The following is a 17,835-nucleotide window of genomic DNA, read 5'->3' as shown; positions in this document are numbered from 1 at the left end:
TGGAGATGTTATTGCTTCGTCTGGAATGTTTCGCCAAGTTACAGGTCAGATCTGTGGAGAGGCAACCCTTCTCACAGTCAGAATACCTGTTTTTGTAGGTATTTTTGAGCAATAAAACCACTGTAATTGAATAAATGTATGGTAGAACTGTTTAATGTCATACTGTGGAACATTCCAGGCAGAGCAATGACATCTACAGTACATAGAAACCAACAGGTGATGGATCCACCTCCAGAAAAGTTACACAATGCACCTTTAACATCATATTGTGTCATTTTTTATTGTATAAAGTGGTTAATTACGCAAAATCAACTGTAATGAGCTTTTAACTGTAAACAGTGTTCAGCAGCATCAATGGCTGACTTAAGAATTATCTCTGGAACTAAGCACTAAATCCCCTTTAATAGTATATAGTGTTTTAATAGCATTTTCTACTGTTCTTAGTCATTTTTGGTAACTTTACTGCAAACTAGGTACATTTGCAACTTTGTTCTGTTGTTCAGAAACACATAAATCGAAGTCTGTGCTGTCCCCAGTGACCTCTGCAAATTCAAGTACTTGTTGACATCACAAAAGACTGCCCCCATTACAGCCAGGTGTTTCTGATCACAAATACTTGGCTGCAGGGGCGGAGTTTAAAGTATGGATACCTGTTAGACCAATCATGCATGTTTGAGTAAGCCTCTATTGTCCTGCATTTGAGGCCTGAGTGTGAAAATGTCTGTTTTTACTAGCTCCTGTTATAGCTTTGCATAAAATATAAAGCAGGGATAACAAATTTTGGATTGTGATATATTGCTGAAGTAAATATAGATGATAAATGATAATACTGAAAAAAATTAAAGCGGATTTAAACCAAAATCTATTCTAAATGTATAATAAAAATCATGAGGTGCAATGAATCAACAGCAGAATGAAACATACACACAGAACTTGGTTTGCATCTGTACTGAGTCACTTAATTCTTATCATATAGTCAAAAAATAACCAAAAAGTTCTCAGTAGTGCCAAGAAAATTTACACACTATAAATGTTGATCCCTAAAAATATATTGTCGATATATAGTAATTATTGTGAGAAGCCTAGTCATTAGGATTTGTGCAAGATGTCGTGAGACAAAATTGCCACAAGATCATGCACACAAGAAAAAAATTATCTCATGAGATTTTTTTTCCATGTATTTACGTTAGGATTGGACAAAAAAGTGTTACGTGTTGGTGAGTTACATCTCTTACAGTCCCAAAAAGCAGCTCTAGAATGGAAACAAAATCATGAAATCAAAGTTTAAAATTGTAAAACTGAACCATAAAATGTATATGTTAGGAATTATGTTAAAATCTCGTCTTGTCTCGTTCTTGTGGAAATTGTGTCTCGTCCTGTCCCTGCTAGTCAGACTCATAAACATTTGGTTAAACTTTCTTCACTCAAAATCATCTGTTGAACTGAATCAGCCACTTGAAATAAGCCTATAATTATCTCCGTCTGACCATGTCCAATACTCAAACATTACTGCAACAGACTATTAGCTCTTAGATTAGATTATCTCATAAAACTAATAAAAACGTTGTATAAAGTAGGCATATATATATATAGTATTTCATGCTGTCCCACTTGTGTGAAAACAAGTCTATGAGCTTTGACACTTACTAACAGTCTGTAAAAGGATTCTCCTCTCGGCGCATTAATCAAACAGAGTCCAGACGTTATAATTGGCCTGGAATTATTTCAGGTTTTCATTGGCTCCAGTTGAGTTCCACATTATGTCCTGGTCTAATTCTGCGGTAGTGTCTGCTAAATCCACAATTACATGTTTATTTTCATCGGCGCCCAGATGAGATTTTGGTGCAAATTTTTCAAATCAAATTTCAAAAGATGTTTACAGGACTAATTCAAGTCATTTCAGATCTAATGATACTGGTGATGTATGTGATTTTCTGCATCCCTTTGTTCAATTATGGAGTTTATTATTCCATGGTCCCTTCATATTTTTCTCTGGTTTAGCTCAAGTTTAGATTTTGCACTATTAGGCTTGTCACCATAATTACTATATGAACTTATTGTTCACTACATGAAAGCTGGAACAATATATTTTGGGGCTCATAATTTATCGTGCATATTATTCATGTGTTAAAGTGCAGAGATTTGGATATTTTGGTGGTAAAACTATAAGATTTGAGCTGTACAGGGTTGAGTAATGAACTTTTGTGGCTAATTATTGGTTCATTCTTTCATTTTAGTTCATATTTGGTGCAGCTTAGGCCTTTTGAATGATACTGTTTATTTCAAAATGGTTTACTGGGGTTATCTTGCATTGCTGCTATTGTGTCAGTGGTATAAAGTAGTTCTAATATTATCGTTTATTTCTCTGTAGTGATATATCGTCCTTCAAAACTTTTTATCGCAAGAGGCCTACGATCAACTCCATACCCTACTACTGTTACTGACAAAGACATGGTGCATAGACAGATACTTGTACCAGAAACCTGTTTGAAAAGGTTTACAAGTATATTTTTATTATTTCTGCATTTTTACTACTACACAACGTCATGCCCTTTGATTTTCAATTGATGGTTGTTTGCCAGGCTGGCGCTACCTAGTGCCTCCGCTCAATTTCATTTCTCTCCAGCGACTAGGTCAGGAATCTGAATACACTAGATGGTTTGCAAGAACCCCAGAAGTTGTAGACAGCGCACCGGCAAATCAGCGAAGAGCTGTGAAGCCATGACTGGGTCTCTTTTGTGGTACAGAACAACAGTAAACAAAGCGATCGAGATGGATGTAGATGAAGCCAGACATTCTGTGTTGGCAATGATTCCCGAGATCGAGGATTTAAAGCCGGAACAAAGAGAATGTTTGGTGAATTTGGGAAAAGCTTAATATACCATTCAGCCCCGTTAATGGCGCATTACATACGCCACGACCAAATAGCAGTGATTGGTTAAATTTAAAAAAGTACCCGCCTACCGTCGATCGAACGAATCCTAATGCTGCGAGGACAGACGGTTTCCACAAAGTGAAACCGGCTGATGTATCAGGCTAGAACTTTGTCATAGCAGTAGATGATTATGGAACTGTCAAATGTCCTCAAAAATGACATGTTAAGAGGGACATATGCCAAGTTAAAAGTCCTAAATAATGCAAAATTGATTTCTGTGAGCCTTTGGCCATGGTATAATGTTACTTCATCAAAAATATACCTGGAGTTGTTTTGTTTTGTTTTGTTTCATGCACATTGAGACGTCATGAAGCAGCGGTTTGTGTGTTTACCATGTGTAAATGAAACAAAACACATTTCAAAGTTATATTTTTAATGAGGAAACAACATTGTAACATAGATCAGAAAAATAATTATTATATGGGCCCATTGTAATGAGATTTTAACAATGTAACATAAAGAAAGTATCCAATCAAATTCATTATCAAGTTTCAAGCCTATTCCTTAGTAGTGAAATGATAAAGACACAACTCCAGTCAGAAATCACCTTCTTCGTCTTCATTTAACCCTGGCCTGCCTCGTGCTGTGCCTTTTGCCTGATGTGCCCTGGGCTTAGATACAGTAGTTTGTTTTGCTCCCTTCTTGTTCCTGTGTTCGGTCTGGCTTCCTCAGTAGATGCTATCACTCCACAGTCAGGGTCAGAGTCGGAGCGTGTTGACGTTTTAGGCTTGTTGTTACTGTTGTGAAGCAGCTAAAGCTCAGTGTGAACAGACTTGAATGTGCTGTGGTGACATTTAAAATCCCCAACACAGGCCAAAGAATGTAGAAGCTGTTCGCGGGGTTTGTTTTAGATGTGAACTCTTAAAGGTGCACTATGGAACTTTTTGTTTGGGGGTCTGTCACCTGCTTGTTTCTATAGATATATCACTCCTCTGCTTGGAATGTAACACAGTGTGACATTAAGCAGCTCCACTTTACATTTAGTCAATCACAAGTGATTTTATAGCTCAAAAATACAGAGAAAAACAGGCATTCTGACTGTGAACGGGGTCGCCTCTCCACAGATCTGACCTGTAACTTGGCCTGTTTCATCTACATTCCAGATAAAACAATAACATCTTCATGGAGAAAAGCATTTTGACGAACCCTTCACCAGAAAAGTTACAAAACGCTCCTTTAACGGGAAAGCGCTCTTGTTTTCAAAGCGTTACGAATTTCCAATCAATTAACTCATTGGTAGAAGTGTCTGGGGAGAGGGAAGCTGCTTTGAAAACTGTTGTATTTGGCTGAAAATATCTTGGTATATTGAAAGTTGACAGGATATTGTGTACAGAGCCATCAGCCAATATGCCACCTTGTATTAAAAATCTGCAAATCTTTTCATTGTTTCATAATTTCCTTTCGAAATGCACGTCGGAGCTTATGAAAGTTTTTTTTTTTTTTTTTTGACATGACGTGACAGTTGTTATAAACTTATCTTTTCATTATTTTGTTTCATTTCAAGTATTTTTTGCACTAAAATACAGAAAAATATCCTTGCTATGACCTGGGTGGTTGCCTCTCCACAGATATGACCTCTGATTAGCTTGATCGTCACCTCCTCGTCTTCATGGAGATTGATCGTGAAATGCTATACAGAACAATCCAAACGAAGTATCTCCATGGCAACAAAAACGATAAACCTTAATGCCTTCATTAACATTAGTACTAGTTTGTACGACCATAAACGTAAACAACAAAAATCCTTAAATTTTTTCGTTCGTTATGGTTTATTTTCTACGATCATAAATGATACACTTTTGTGCCTTCGTTAACGTTATTATTACCGTAAATTCCGGACTATAAGCCGCTACTTTTTTATCACACTTTGAACCCTGCGGCTAATAAAACGATGCAGGCGAATATATGGACGGATTATTTGTTTGGCACATTGTCCATTCATATATATGGTTTATGGTTTGGCGACACAGCGGATACACGCAGCCTGAGTGCAGAAAACACCGCTGTTTGTGCGATAAACACATGGATCTAGGGCTAGGGGTATTGTCAGCGCACTCAAATAGTTTATTGCCATGTGATAAAATAAGTTATGATGCTAAATGGACATTAGTGAGGGGGATACGTCTTACCCTTAGGCCTACATGACGAGAAGAAACGTCTCAAACTTCAGTAGCCGGTCATCCACTCATACCTGATCTGTACACCTAGCCCCGGCCCCGAGAGAGTCTGAAATCTGCTGAAAACGTCCAAAACACTGACATGATGCAGACAGGACAGAGGCTCTTTCTGCAGGAGACATGCGGGGAGAGACGGGGGTGATGCGCCGAGGCAGACGCTCGTTTGATTGTGTTTTGAACAGTTATTTTGCGCTTCATACACACACCCTCCTCATGGAAAACACACGAAGAAATACAGATGATGCAACTTTTATGTTAACGCCGATTGATGTGAAACAGAGCTGCTGCACGTGAGCTCGGGATCAATGAGTCGGTGGTTAGATTTTGGCGACGGCAGCGCGACGAATTGACTCAATGCAAAAAGACGACAAAAACTTTCAGAGGCGATAAGCAGCAGACGGCCCGAACTTGAAAACGTTCTTGAAGACATGGACACCTGCGACTTATATTCAGGTGCGGCCAATATATGTACAATTTTATAATTTAGTTTAAATTTTGTTGATGCGGCGTATATTCAGGTGCGCTCAATAGTCTGGATTTTACGGTAGTTTGTATGACCATAAACGTAAACAAAAAAATCCTTACAAAAGTGAAATCTCATCCAGAAAAGTTACAAAGTCCACCTTTAAACTTACTATCTTCGTCACTATTTGAGAATGAGTAAAATTAAGTACAGGTTTTTAAAATAATTAAAGGTTTAAGCGGGAATATTATTTAAAAATGTCAACTATTATGATTACTTTATTAGACGACTTGATATTAGATTTTGCCCTCATTGTTCCTCTCCCTTCTTCAAAAGCACACGTCTCTGCTCCCTCATTTCCTCGCTGGATACTTAGTGCGTGTCCTCTTCACCTCTGTAATTATTCTAATCAAACCAGCGCTCCCCATTGATAATATTTGTGCATGTGTTCTCATAGGAAGCCTCCGTGTGGCCGGGGGCAGGGCTGTTTTTCCATATGCTTGTGTTTAAGGCGGACCCCACAGGAACAGGCCAGAACAAATGACACGAGGAAATGAAAGCCCGGCCTTTGCAGTAGTCACATTTCAGAGCTCTGCCGAAGCTGTCTGTGTTTGTCCAGCAGAGGAGGTTTTGGCTTACTGTACTGTATCTCGTCTACAACACAGAAATGCAAATGTTCACCTTGAAAGTATGCAACATTAGACTGTCAATCAAGTATATTGCGTTCAAAATGTGCCCTCAAGTTCATTTAGGTTATCAAAGCAGCATCTGTTGAATTTCAGTCCTGGGGGTGTTCTACATGTACGTCTATGGTGGAATGTTACCATGGCGACACAGTGCACACATTAGCAAATATTGTCAAAAAATTTTAACATTAGGGCTGCGTATCATTAAGAAGTTGCCGATACGATACATATCTCGATACATAGGCCACGATACAATACATATCTCGATACAGTGCACTTTCAGTTTGATACGATATATTTGAAATCGATTCGATACAGTTCAATAAAAAATAATGGCTTGTGATCTTTGTTAGTCTTTTTAAACCACTTCTTGTGCAAAGTGAATATGAAACACAAACATTTTAGTTTACAAAACATTGAAAATGTCAAATGTGTTGCATAAACAAGTTTCCTTCCTCTGAACAAGCAACAAAACTGTAACGCTGTAACAAAATAATTTAGTAAAATATACCAAAAAATACTTTTGCCGATATATCGATACAGCAGGCCACGATATCAATACTGTTTCATCACATTAAACGATACTATTAGAGCTGCGTATCATTATAAAGTTGCCGATACGATACATACTTCGATAAAGAGGCCACGATACGATACATATCTCGATACAGTGAGCTTTCAGTTTGATACGATATATATTTCAAATTGATTCGATACGGTTTAATAAAAATAATGGCTAAATCGTGGCTGTGACACTAAAAGTCTTACTCTAAAAAGTCCTACTTTTTGTGCAAAATGAATATGAAACACAAACATTTTACTCATCAAATTAGTGAAAACTGTAGCATTGTAACAAAATAAATGAGTCAAATATACAAAAAAAACAACAACTTGGTGATATATCGATACAGCAGCCCACGATATCAATACTGTAGCATCACATTAAACAATACAATATATCGAGATTTCAATATTTTTGCACACCCCTAGTTAAGATAGTCTCAAGAAAAAGCACAAACTTGATTTAAGCTGCACATTGTGATCAATGCAAGCATTCATGGTCCTGTTTAGGAGTTTCAGCTAAAAATGTGAGTGGGACTAAGTGAAAAACTGTTGGCTGATGCTCCCTATCATCTCCCCTGTCGAAGTTCCAACTAAGTCAGCTCTTTCTGGTCGTACTGTGTTAAAAGAAAGCTCAGATTGAAGTCGAACTTGAGTAACACACACAAAAAAAAGTGTCAATACAACTTGTATACAGCAGATGACGATGATTAGACTTTTTTCTTTATTACATGACTCCAAATATCTTGCTTTATATATTTGATGTCTTCAATATCTAAAATGTAAAAAGAAAAAATGAAAGAAAAATAATGGAAAAACACTGAATGAGATGATGTGTCCAAACTTTTGACTGGTAGAGTGTATAAAGAGAAAATGTGCGGTAAGGATAATAATTGGCAGTATACCTAAGGCTGCTCGCCTGTATAATAAAATATGTGTTTCAAGTTCTAGCTATAGGTTCTGCTTCCTTCCTTTTCTCACGTCTTCTCTCTTTCATTATTCGTTTTTAGCCTCTGCAGAGCCGCCAGAGTCAGTGTTTTAGTCGCTCTAGGCTGTTACCGTTAGCAATTAGCCACAATCTCTGTCTGCCTCGGAACTGAGAGGAAAATCAGCCGCAGTGGAGACGCAATCATCTCACAGTATTCAAAATGTCACACCCTCCCCGTGTTTATCACTCTATCTCACCAGGGATACGATAGATAGGCCCAGTATGGACTTTAAAGGGCCCATATTACGCTATTTTCTGATCTATGTTATAATTTCTTCATCACAGACAGACCTGGAGTTGTGTTTTGTTTCATTCACACATGTTTAACACACGAACCCTGCGTATTTAGACTCAGTTCTTCCACTAAGTTCAGCTCTGGATTTGACAATTTCTACTGAATAAAAGGTAAAAGGTATGGAGCTGCTTTGGAGATGTGGACAGACTAATAACGCAGGATTGCTCAATGAAACAAAACACAACTCCCAGTATGTTTTTGAGGAGGTAAGAACATTGTAATGCCTAAAAAATGTCAACCTTTAAGACATCACTATCAAAAGCAGACACATGATCACTCATCACAATGAATAAAGGGTGAGTTTTAACTGTTCTCCAATTCGCTGTCACTCTCACTGGTTTGATTATAATGGCGAAGCTTTTAGAGAAAATTCGCATGATTTGAGGAGTCAAAAGTAATCAGCTGCATACTTGACTTGAGTAGCCCTGGAGCGTTCTTGAGTTCTAAGAAGAAACGTGAAACTAATCTTGACTGTAAAATTGCCATATTTATTCAGCGCGTAAATGCTGACAGTACTAAAAAGTTTCATACCGGGGCTTTAACGGTGCTATATTACGCAAAATTTACGCCTGTGAGCTTTAAGTCATGTTATAATGTTGTTGGAGTTGTTTTTTTTCATTCACACCTGTTTAAGGCGTCAGTCTTCAGATACGGCACGGTGGCTTAGTGGCTAGCACTCATGCCTCACAGCAAGAAGGTTCGCCCGGGCCTTTCTCTGTGGAGTTTGCATGTTTCCTTCCCGTGTCTGGATGGGTTTCCTCCGAGCACACCGGTTTCCCCCATTAACCCAAAACTGCTATATAGGTCTCCAGGAAGAAGAGTTGATAGTCAAAGTCAGTTAAATACAGTCAGTCAATGAACCTGCCCAGGGACTACAGGTGGAAATTAGCACTGGTGCATCTCTCCTGTGCTCTGTCCCTGTCCCATTAAATAAAAATAAAATTTAAAAAAATCAAATAAATACTTACAAACATCCTGCTCCTGTTTTCCATAAATTTTTTTTTTTTTTCTATGTACTTTCTGTTGTACATGGAGTTGCTTTTTTTCTTCAATAATTTACAGATATAGGTGTGAGGATGATAAAATCAGAGAGATGTATGTATATCTCTGGATCCTGTATTGTATAGTGACATTGTATAGTGTATTATATAGTATAGTGTCTGTGTGTTGTGTTTGTCTTTTGTTTTGTTTTGATTTGATTTGTCCTTTCTTTTCTGTAAATGCTATTTTTGTTTATGTATTTAGACGATGTTACATCTCAAGGGGCTTCTGGTATAAATAAAATGTTTGCGTAATCCTTTATTATTAGTCTGTCTACATTTCCAAAGCTCAGAATGCTCTGTTCCACCTTGTGATGTCATGTAGAGGTAGGTTTCAAGTTAACAGTGACCTTTTACCTTTAGTTCAATAGAAATTGGCAATTCCAGGGGTGAAATCATCCAAATGATTCAGTGAAAGTGTAAGGTGTTTAAAAGCACAGTGGAGCCATTCCTGTATTATCACAAGGTGGAACGGAATGTTTTCAGCTTGAGAGAAGAACTCAGCTCAAATATGCAGAGTTTGTGTGTTAATTAAACATGTGTAAATGAAACAAAACACAACTCCAGGTATGCCCACTTTTACATTTTTCAGTAAAGGCAACGTTCTGTTAGCCTGATTCATCAGACGGTTTCACTTTGTGGAAACCGTCTGACCTCGCATTATTAGGATTCACTTGACGGTAGGCGGGTACTTTTTAAATTTAACCAATCGCTGCTATTTGGTCATGACGTATGTAATGCACCCTAACAGAGCTAACTGGTGTATTAAGCTTTTCCCAAATCCCGTAGGAAGAAGGGCAATAACATCTTTCCCCTTGATAAAATTCACCAAACATTCTCTTTGTTCCAGCTTTAAATCTTCGATCTCAGGAATAGTTGCCAACACAGAATGTATGTCTTCATCTACATCCATCTCGACTGCTTTGTTTACTGTTGTGCTGTAACACAAAAATAGGGACCAAGTGGCTTCACAGCTCCTTATTACAAGTTTACAGAGTTATTACAAGTTTAATCCTCATAGAGCACCTATACTGCTATTTTTGACTTTTTTATGACGCAGTGAAGCGCTCCACGTCTTTTCTTCTTCTGACAACTCCAGGTATGTTCTTGATGAAGAAACAACATGATACCATAGATCAGAAAACAGTGTAATATGGGCCCTTTAAACTTGTGGGATCTTCACAAACTTCCCCCTCTGCACTCTCTCTCTGCTCTGGTGGCTGTTTGTTGTCCCTCCATCTGTTTGCATGTGTCACTGTAGAATGAATGCTATATTTGTCTCCTCTCAGCAACAGCGCAGCCTTTGTTCCAGCCTGTTCCCAAACACTTCTCTAATTTATAAGTAAAAGTAAGCCTGGCTTCACATCTCCTAGTTCACACAGTACTTTTTGTTTGAAAGACAAATATGCAAATTTGACTTTTTGGAGCTTTTAGCCATGTTGTATCGTTGTTCCCTTATCAAAGACATGCCTGGACTTGTATTCTGGCTTCATTCATTCTGAGCTTTAAGCTTTTCTTGCTTTGAGCCTCAGAAACCACTCAAATGTTGAAATTTTCCCTGAATTGTTACGTCACAGGCAGAAATCTGAAAGTCTTCTCTGTCATTTTTAAGTCTATAAATGTTTTCCAAGGGCTCTTTCCAAGATTTGATTTGTATGTTTTGATTTAGGTTCTGGTTTTCCAATATTTCTTAGAACCATTTTGTTATATTAGGGCTGTTGCCATACCGATGAATCAATTTAAGACAGTTTTGTTTCTTAAGAATGGGAAAAAGTCCTCCAAGTCCTTGCATAGAACAGGAATTTTTATTGGCTAATGTTTTTTTCTTTTTTTTTCTCATATCAAATTCTAACAAAGCATACAGACAAAAAACTATCTGCCAAACGATGTGCCAAAATTTCAAAGTACAAGCATGGAAAGGCGGTAAACGGTAGACAGTTGTCACTTGTATATAGGCTACCACTACCTCCACAGGGCCCTTTAACTCACGACCCTGCTGTGACCCCACGCTGTTCTCTGATTGGCTGAGACCTGTAAACCCCAAGGCCAATCAGGAAGAGCGGGATAAAAAAGACCAACTACTAGGGACTTTGTCTTTAACCACAGCCAGCTGACCAAACACACTTTTCCAGCGATTCACATGAACCAGTGTGAAATGCAGTGTTTAATTTGACAATATTTAGTTTTAGTCAAGATTTAGTAAAACAAAGCGAAAGGTTCCACAAAATATGACACAATACTTTGACAAACATAGTCACGCATATGAAAAGTATAATTTTGCAGCAGCTTAGATGTTCTAACATTTTGAAGTCTCTCACTCGTGTCTGTTTCAAGTGCACTAACTTTTAAGTGGCTTTGATACGATAATCTTTTGATGAGTATGCCATTAAACTTCTCTGTTGCCATGGAGATAAACGAGCGACTCTACCATTTTACAGGTCAGGTTTTCGCTTTTTTGTATAAATAAATGTAAGATGCCATGCCAATAATGCCATACTGTGCAACATTACAGTAAAAGAAATAACATCTTGAGTTTGCGTTCTCTCCCCGTCCAAAAAATTACATGTTGTACTTAATAAATATCAACACTGTTAACAAATATTTCAAATGTAATTTTTGAGCAAACAAAGCTAATTAACTGGGCCTCTCCTGGCACAGACGAGAGTGACGCAGCTTTAATAAAACAGTAGCAGAAATTATCAACACAGGCTTTGTTGTAGAAGCGAAGTGTGAAAGATACAAAGCACAAGGCATGTTTTTGTGAAGGCTGATCGCTCATAATAATTTAGTTAACATTGTACGGTGGTTAAAACTCCTATATTACACAAAATTGACTCTTGTGAGCTTGTTTTATTTCAGTCACACATGTTTTAGTAACCATTTATTGTTAGTTTGTCTATATTTCCAAAGCACAGAATGCTTTGTTCCACTTTGTGATGTGATAAAACGGGAGTCTTCAAGTTATCAGCAGCCTTTTTAGTTTTTGTTCAGTAGAGATTGGTAATTCCAGGTCTGAAATGATCCGAATAATTCTAGTGAAGGTGTGTAGAGTTTAAAAACACAGTGGAGCACTTCCTGTATTACCACATGAACTCACAAGGCGTCACAGAGTATAAGAACAGAGCCCAAATATGCAGGGTTTGCGTGTTAAACGTGTGAATGAAACAAAACACAGCTCCAGATATGTTTTTGATGAAGAAAGAACATTAAAACATAGATCAAAAAATGCCATAATATAAGCCCTTTAAGTCTCTCATGGTTAAATGGCGTTGTTGTTCTTTGTGGTGATGTCGTGACTGTTTTGGCTCGCTGACACTTCGCCTCTCGTCTGGTCTCACAGTGATGACATCAGCGACTCAGACCGCTATCATGATTACAAGGTCAAACTTCAAACAGTGCCCCCTCTCCCTCCCCCCTTATCTCCGGCCTTCGTCTCAGCCACGGCCCCTCCTTCGCCGTGATTCCTGATTAAACTCATTTCAGACACACTAGCACTGATTACAACAAGTCTACACCCAATAGCCGGTCATTCAAGATATTTCCATGTGATTTAAAGGTCCTAGATTACGCAAAATTGACTCTTGTGTGTTCAGAGACATGTTGCAGTGCTATTACTTCCTCAAAAACATATCTGGAGTTGTTGTTTGAGTAATTCTTTATTATTAGTCTGTCCACATCTCAAGGAGTAAAATGCTCTGTTCCACCTTGTGAAGTGATAGTTAACAGCGACGTTTTACCTTTAGGGCAATTCCAGGGTTGAAATCACTCAAATTATTTTAGTGAAGGTGGATGGAGTTTCAAAACACAGTGGAGCAGAGTGGAGCAGAGCGTTTTTTGTTTGAGAGAAGAAATCAGCTTAAATTTGATTCTGATTTGTGTGTTAAAAGTGCACTATTTAACTTTTTGATTTGGGGTGTGTCACTTGCTTCTATGCACATGTCATTGCTCTGCCCGGAATGTTCCACAGTATGACATTAAGGGTACATTTACACATAGCCGGGTGTGTTGTGAAACAAATATTTCCCTCCCTCCGTTTTCCGAAATAACATTGTGCACACGGCAATGTTCTCAAAAAAGTTTTCGTTCACATCGACCTGCATAAATACTCCATCGAGTGTCATCATAACTATGCCAAGCCTCTGGGCGGCACCTGGATTAGATTTAAACCTGTAGGATTTATTTCATTTCAGTTTTAAGTGTTACACAAAAACACCTTGAAAAACGTGTGTTACTGAGCGGGCTCGCCTCTCCACAGATATGTTAAAGAAGTGGCAAAATCGCTGACCTCTGAGCCTCATTCGTCTTTGGTCATCGATATGATCCATCAGCTGTGTGCGCAAATGCAAACACATGAAAAGTGTTTGCACCAGAAAAAATGCAACTGCTGCTCTGAATGCTCCATGATCATCATAACAAAAAGTAAACACTGGCTGCACTTTTGGCGTATAAGCTGCCTAAAACGCCATTTATCTCACACACACAGGCAAAACCGTAATTTCCGAGAATCTCCACTGTAGCCGGAGTTTTGAGAAAGATTTGTTTTCAGAGGCGAATTCACCGTTTGCGTGTAAAAGATGTGTACAAACGAAGGGAAATGTCTCAGGTAAACAGGACCTAAACAGCTCTATTTTTACATTTATTCAGTTACAGGTCGTTTTGTAGCTAAAAAAAACAACAACAAGAAAAACTGATTGTGAGCGGGGTTGTCTCTCCACAGATCTGACCTGTAGCATGGTCTGATTTGGTCTCTATGAAGATAACACAATACCACACTGTGAAACAATCATTTGACACACCCTCCACTAGAAAATGTACTTTACTTTAAACATGTGAATGAAACAAAACACAACTCTTGAGTGTGTTTTTGACAAAGAAACAACATCATAATACCCTACATCAGAAGATCGTATAGTACAGGTCCTTGAAGTGTGAGAAAGGGCTGAGACCGTTGCTGTATTGATCTAATTATCGACGGCGCGTTTGTAGGTCATCTTTGAGGTCATCCGTCTGAGACCAGCTGTATCTGTGAAGTCATCGGTGCGCCGCCATAGAAAGCGAGGTTTGAGGAGACCATATCAGCTAACAGTGACTCGCAGATAACCTTTCCCAGTCCCTTCGCTATGACCCAAAATCCATTAGCCAAAATTGGTTTAGAAAGATCCATGACGCCAGCAGGCATTTTTAGAATCCTTTTAGAGATATTGTGTTAAGTGTTGAGGGCAGTGCTGAGGGTGAGACTGCAGTACATAGCATAGCATAGCAGCTCAGACCGATTGTGGAGAATTGCAGTGGAACGGTCACACAATCTTTAAGTCCCCAATGTCTATACAGTCCAGTTTTATGACACCTTGCGAGTATAATGTGCCCAAATGGTTTTTCAATTTTATTCCTCGAAAATTGGCTTCAGTAGGCAGAACTGTCAAATAGTCTTCACCTCACAGTATGTACAGTCTGTAGTTTTGTGACATTGTGCAAGTCAGATGCTAAAACAGCCACATTTTAAAGGTGCTATATTACGCAAAATTGACTTTTCTGAGCTTTAAGTCATGCTCTAATGTTGTTGCCACCTCAAAAATAAACTTGGACTTAGGGCTGCACGATTATGGACAAAATCATTATCACGTTTAGTTTGGTCAACATTGAAATCACGATTATTCAAATGATTATTTTTTAGTTACATGATGCATTTATTCAGCAATTGTCTCGAAAAAAACACTTTGTTATTGATAATTTACGCAAAACTTTCAAGTTGAAAATAAATATAGGCTACAAATAGGAACCTTAGAGCAGTTTTGCGATGTATAAAACATAAAATGAATAAAATATACTCTGAACATGAAATAAAGCATAGAAAAACATAAATGTATCCAAAATAATCTATATATCCAGCTATTCTACAATCTCTATATTTAAAAAATAAAATACTTATAAACTTTGTTAAGCTTTAAATCGTTTCAACTCAATTATGAGTTTGAAGATTGTCTGACACAAAAATCGAAATCGCAATCAAAATTCAATAAATTTCCCAGACTTACTTGAAATTGTGTTTGTTTCATTCACACATGTTTGAGCAGGCCTTTATTATTTGTCTCTCTAAATCAAAATGCTCTGTTTCACCTTGTGATGTCATGAAGTGGTAGTTTTCAAGTTAACCTTTTCAAGTTTACCTTTTGTTGAATAGAGATTGGTACGGAAGCCGGAAGGGCTCATAACAAACGCAAACAACAAACACAACAAATACAAATGCGATAGCACCAATGCAAACGCCACAACACAACAAAAAAACATAACAAGCCAAAAAAAAAAGGCCCCAACGGAAGTGAACATGGGACTCTATTTTCCGATGGATCAAGCGACGGTCAGACAGTGACATCGATCCTCGCCACAAAACAATAAACTACTTTTACTTACGTTTCCAACTTTGTTCACTTCTCCGTTCCTTTACTTTTCACATTGTTATTCTTTTCAACTTTTCCCATTCACTTTCCGCTTGATCCTTTTTGCTTCGCTTGATCCATTGGAAAATAGAGTCCTTCCGTTGTGGCTTCCTGTCGTGTTGTGGCGTTTGTATTTGTTGCGGCGTTTGCGTTAAAATAGAGTCCCGCGGTCACTTCCGTTGTGGCTTTATTTGGTGTGTTGTTGCATTTGTATTTGTTTCGGCTTTTGCGTTTGTTATGAGCCCTCCCGGCTTCTGTAGATTGACAATTCCAGGCCTGAAATCATCCAAATTATTCTAGTGATGGTGTATGGAGTTTAAAAACACAATGGAGCTCTTCCTGATGGTTAGAGTCCTGTTACGAGCATTGTGGACTGCCATATCATACTTGGGCAATTCATTTTACCCACAATGCCATCTGATAACATCTCAATGCTCCATTGCATAGTTTTCATATCAGATTGGTGTCTATGCGAGAAAATATGTAATACGCGATGAAGGAATGTGCAATATTGACAAACGACGCCAACATTAATCCCATGACATTTTTGCTGTCTTATCGGTGTCTTAGTGTCTAGATTCAAATATGGCACAGACATGACTGGACTGTGAAATGGCCAGTACCGTTTTCCATCATCTTATCACCTTTTTTTGAGAGATTACACCATAAGATTCTTTGGCTGTCGTGTGATGGTTTCTTCGTGAATATTCATACTTAAATTTTGCATATCTTTATAACAACTATTTCGGTATGGTCTTGTAAACAGGTCGACCTCCAGCTTACAGAATGTCAAATATGTCGTAATCGTGCTCCAGGGCTGGTGTTTTGTGGTGTACAATTCACCACCTGCTTGTCTCATAAATATGTTATTGCTTTGCCTGGAATGTTCCATAATATTGTCTTTCATGTATTCAATTACAAGTGTGCTACTGTCAAAAAATACTTGCTTTAGTCGAATGATTTAGTTCACTGCAAGAAGTCAAAATGTTACAGTGACTTTAAAGAAGAACATTTAATCTTGACTGTACTAGTTGCGACTTGACAAAGAACATTGTCTACCAAAAGGAACACGACATTTGTATTTAAAAAAGACAATATATCTTGTTAGACTTAAAGGTACACTGTGTAACTTTCCCGGCGGGGGGGTCTCTTACCTACTTCTCTCCATGGAGTGGAATGGAATGTTCTACAGTATAGCATTGCTCTTATTTATGGGGCTGGGTATCATTAAGAAGTTGTCGATACGATACATTCCTTGATACATAGGCCACGATACGATACTCTTTTCGATATAGTGCGCTTTTGATTCAATACCATTCGATAAGATATATTTCAAATCAATTCGATACGGTTCAGTGAAAAACAAAGGTTAAATCATGGTTGTGATACTAAAAGTCTACTAAGTCCACTAAGTTTGTGCAAAGTTAGTATGAAAAATTAGCCTGATTCATCACAGTCACTTTGTAGAAACCGTCTGACTTCGCAGTGTTAGGATTCGTTCGTAGGCAGGTACTCTTTTTTTTCATTTAACCAATTGCTGCTATTTGGTCGTGACGTATGTAATGCACCACTAACGGGTTTAACTGGTACATTAAGCTTTTTCCAAATCCCGTAGGAAGAAGGGAAATAACATCTTTCCCCTTGATAAAATTCACCAAATATTCTCTTTGTTCTGGCTTTAAATCCTCGATCTCGGGAATCGTTGCCAACACAGAATGTATGGCTCTTCGCTGATTGGCTGGTGCCCAAATTCGCACTGCCAGGGTTTTTGCGAACTGTCTAGTGTATTTTGATTCCTGACCTAGTCACTGGAGAGAAATGAAATTGAGCGTCAGCACTAGGTGACTAACGAAAAACACCCATTTTACTCAAAACAGGAAAAATGTCAACACAACTGTAGCTCTTACACAAAAATAATTTAATAAAATATTCCTAAAAATACTCTCAGCAATGTATCGATGCAGCAGGCCATGATATCGATACTGCATCATCAAATTAAATGATACGATATATCGATATTTCAATATTTTTGCACACCCGTACTTATTTCTCTATTTCTACGTAAACAGCAGTTCATGCCACAGGACTAAGTTACATGTCAGATCCTTGGAGAGGCGAACCCACTCATAGTAAGAATGCAAGTTTTTAGGTCAATAAAAAAAAAAACATGTTATTGTTATTAAGTAAATACAAGATGGATACGTGTAATGCCATACCGGGATATTCCAGACAAAACAATAACAATAACAATCT

General features: G+C 38.0%; 1 protein-coding gene across 4 annotated transcripts in view; it reads left to right on the top strand.

The window, feature by feature from the left end:
- aopep (aminopeptidase O (putative)) overlaps positions 1-17,835 on the top strand; it is a 287,164-nt gene that overhangs the window by 177,903 nt on the left and 91,426 nt on the right. The gene's annotated exons all lie outside the window — the stretch shown is intronic.

The sequence above is a fragment of the Boleophthalmus pectinirostris genome, unplaced genomic scaffold, assembly GCF_026225935.1.
Source record: "Boleophthalmus pectinirostris isolate CB_2022bp ecotype Guang Dong unplaced genomic scaffold, ASM2622593v1 HiC_scaffold_4, whole genome shotgun sequence".
Lineage (NCBI taxonomy): Eukaryota > Metazoa > Chordata > Actinopteri > Gobiiformes > Gobiidae > Boleophthalmus > Boleophthalmus pectinirostris.
Note: the sequence above shows the minus strand (reverse complement) of the source record. Positions and strands in the feature narration are given on the sequence as shown.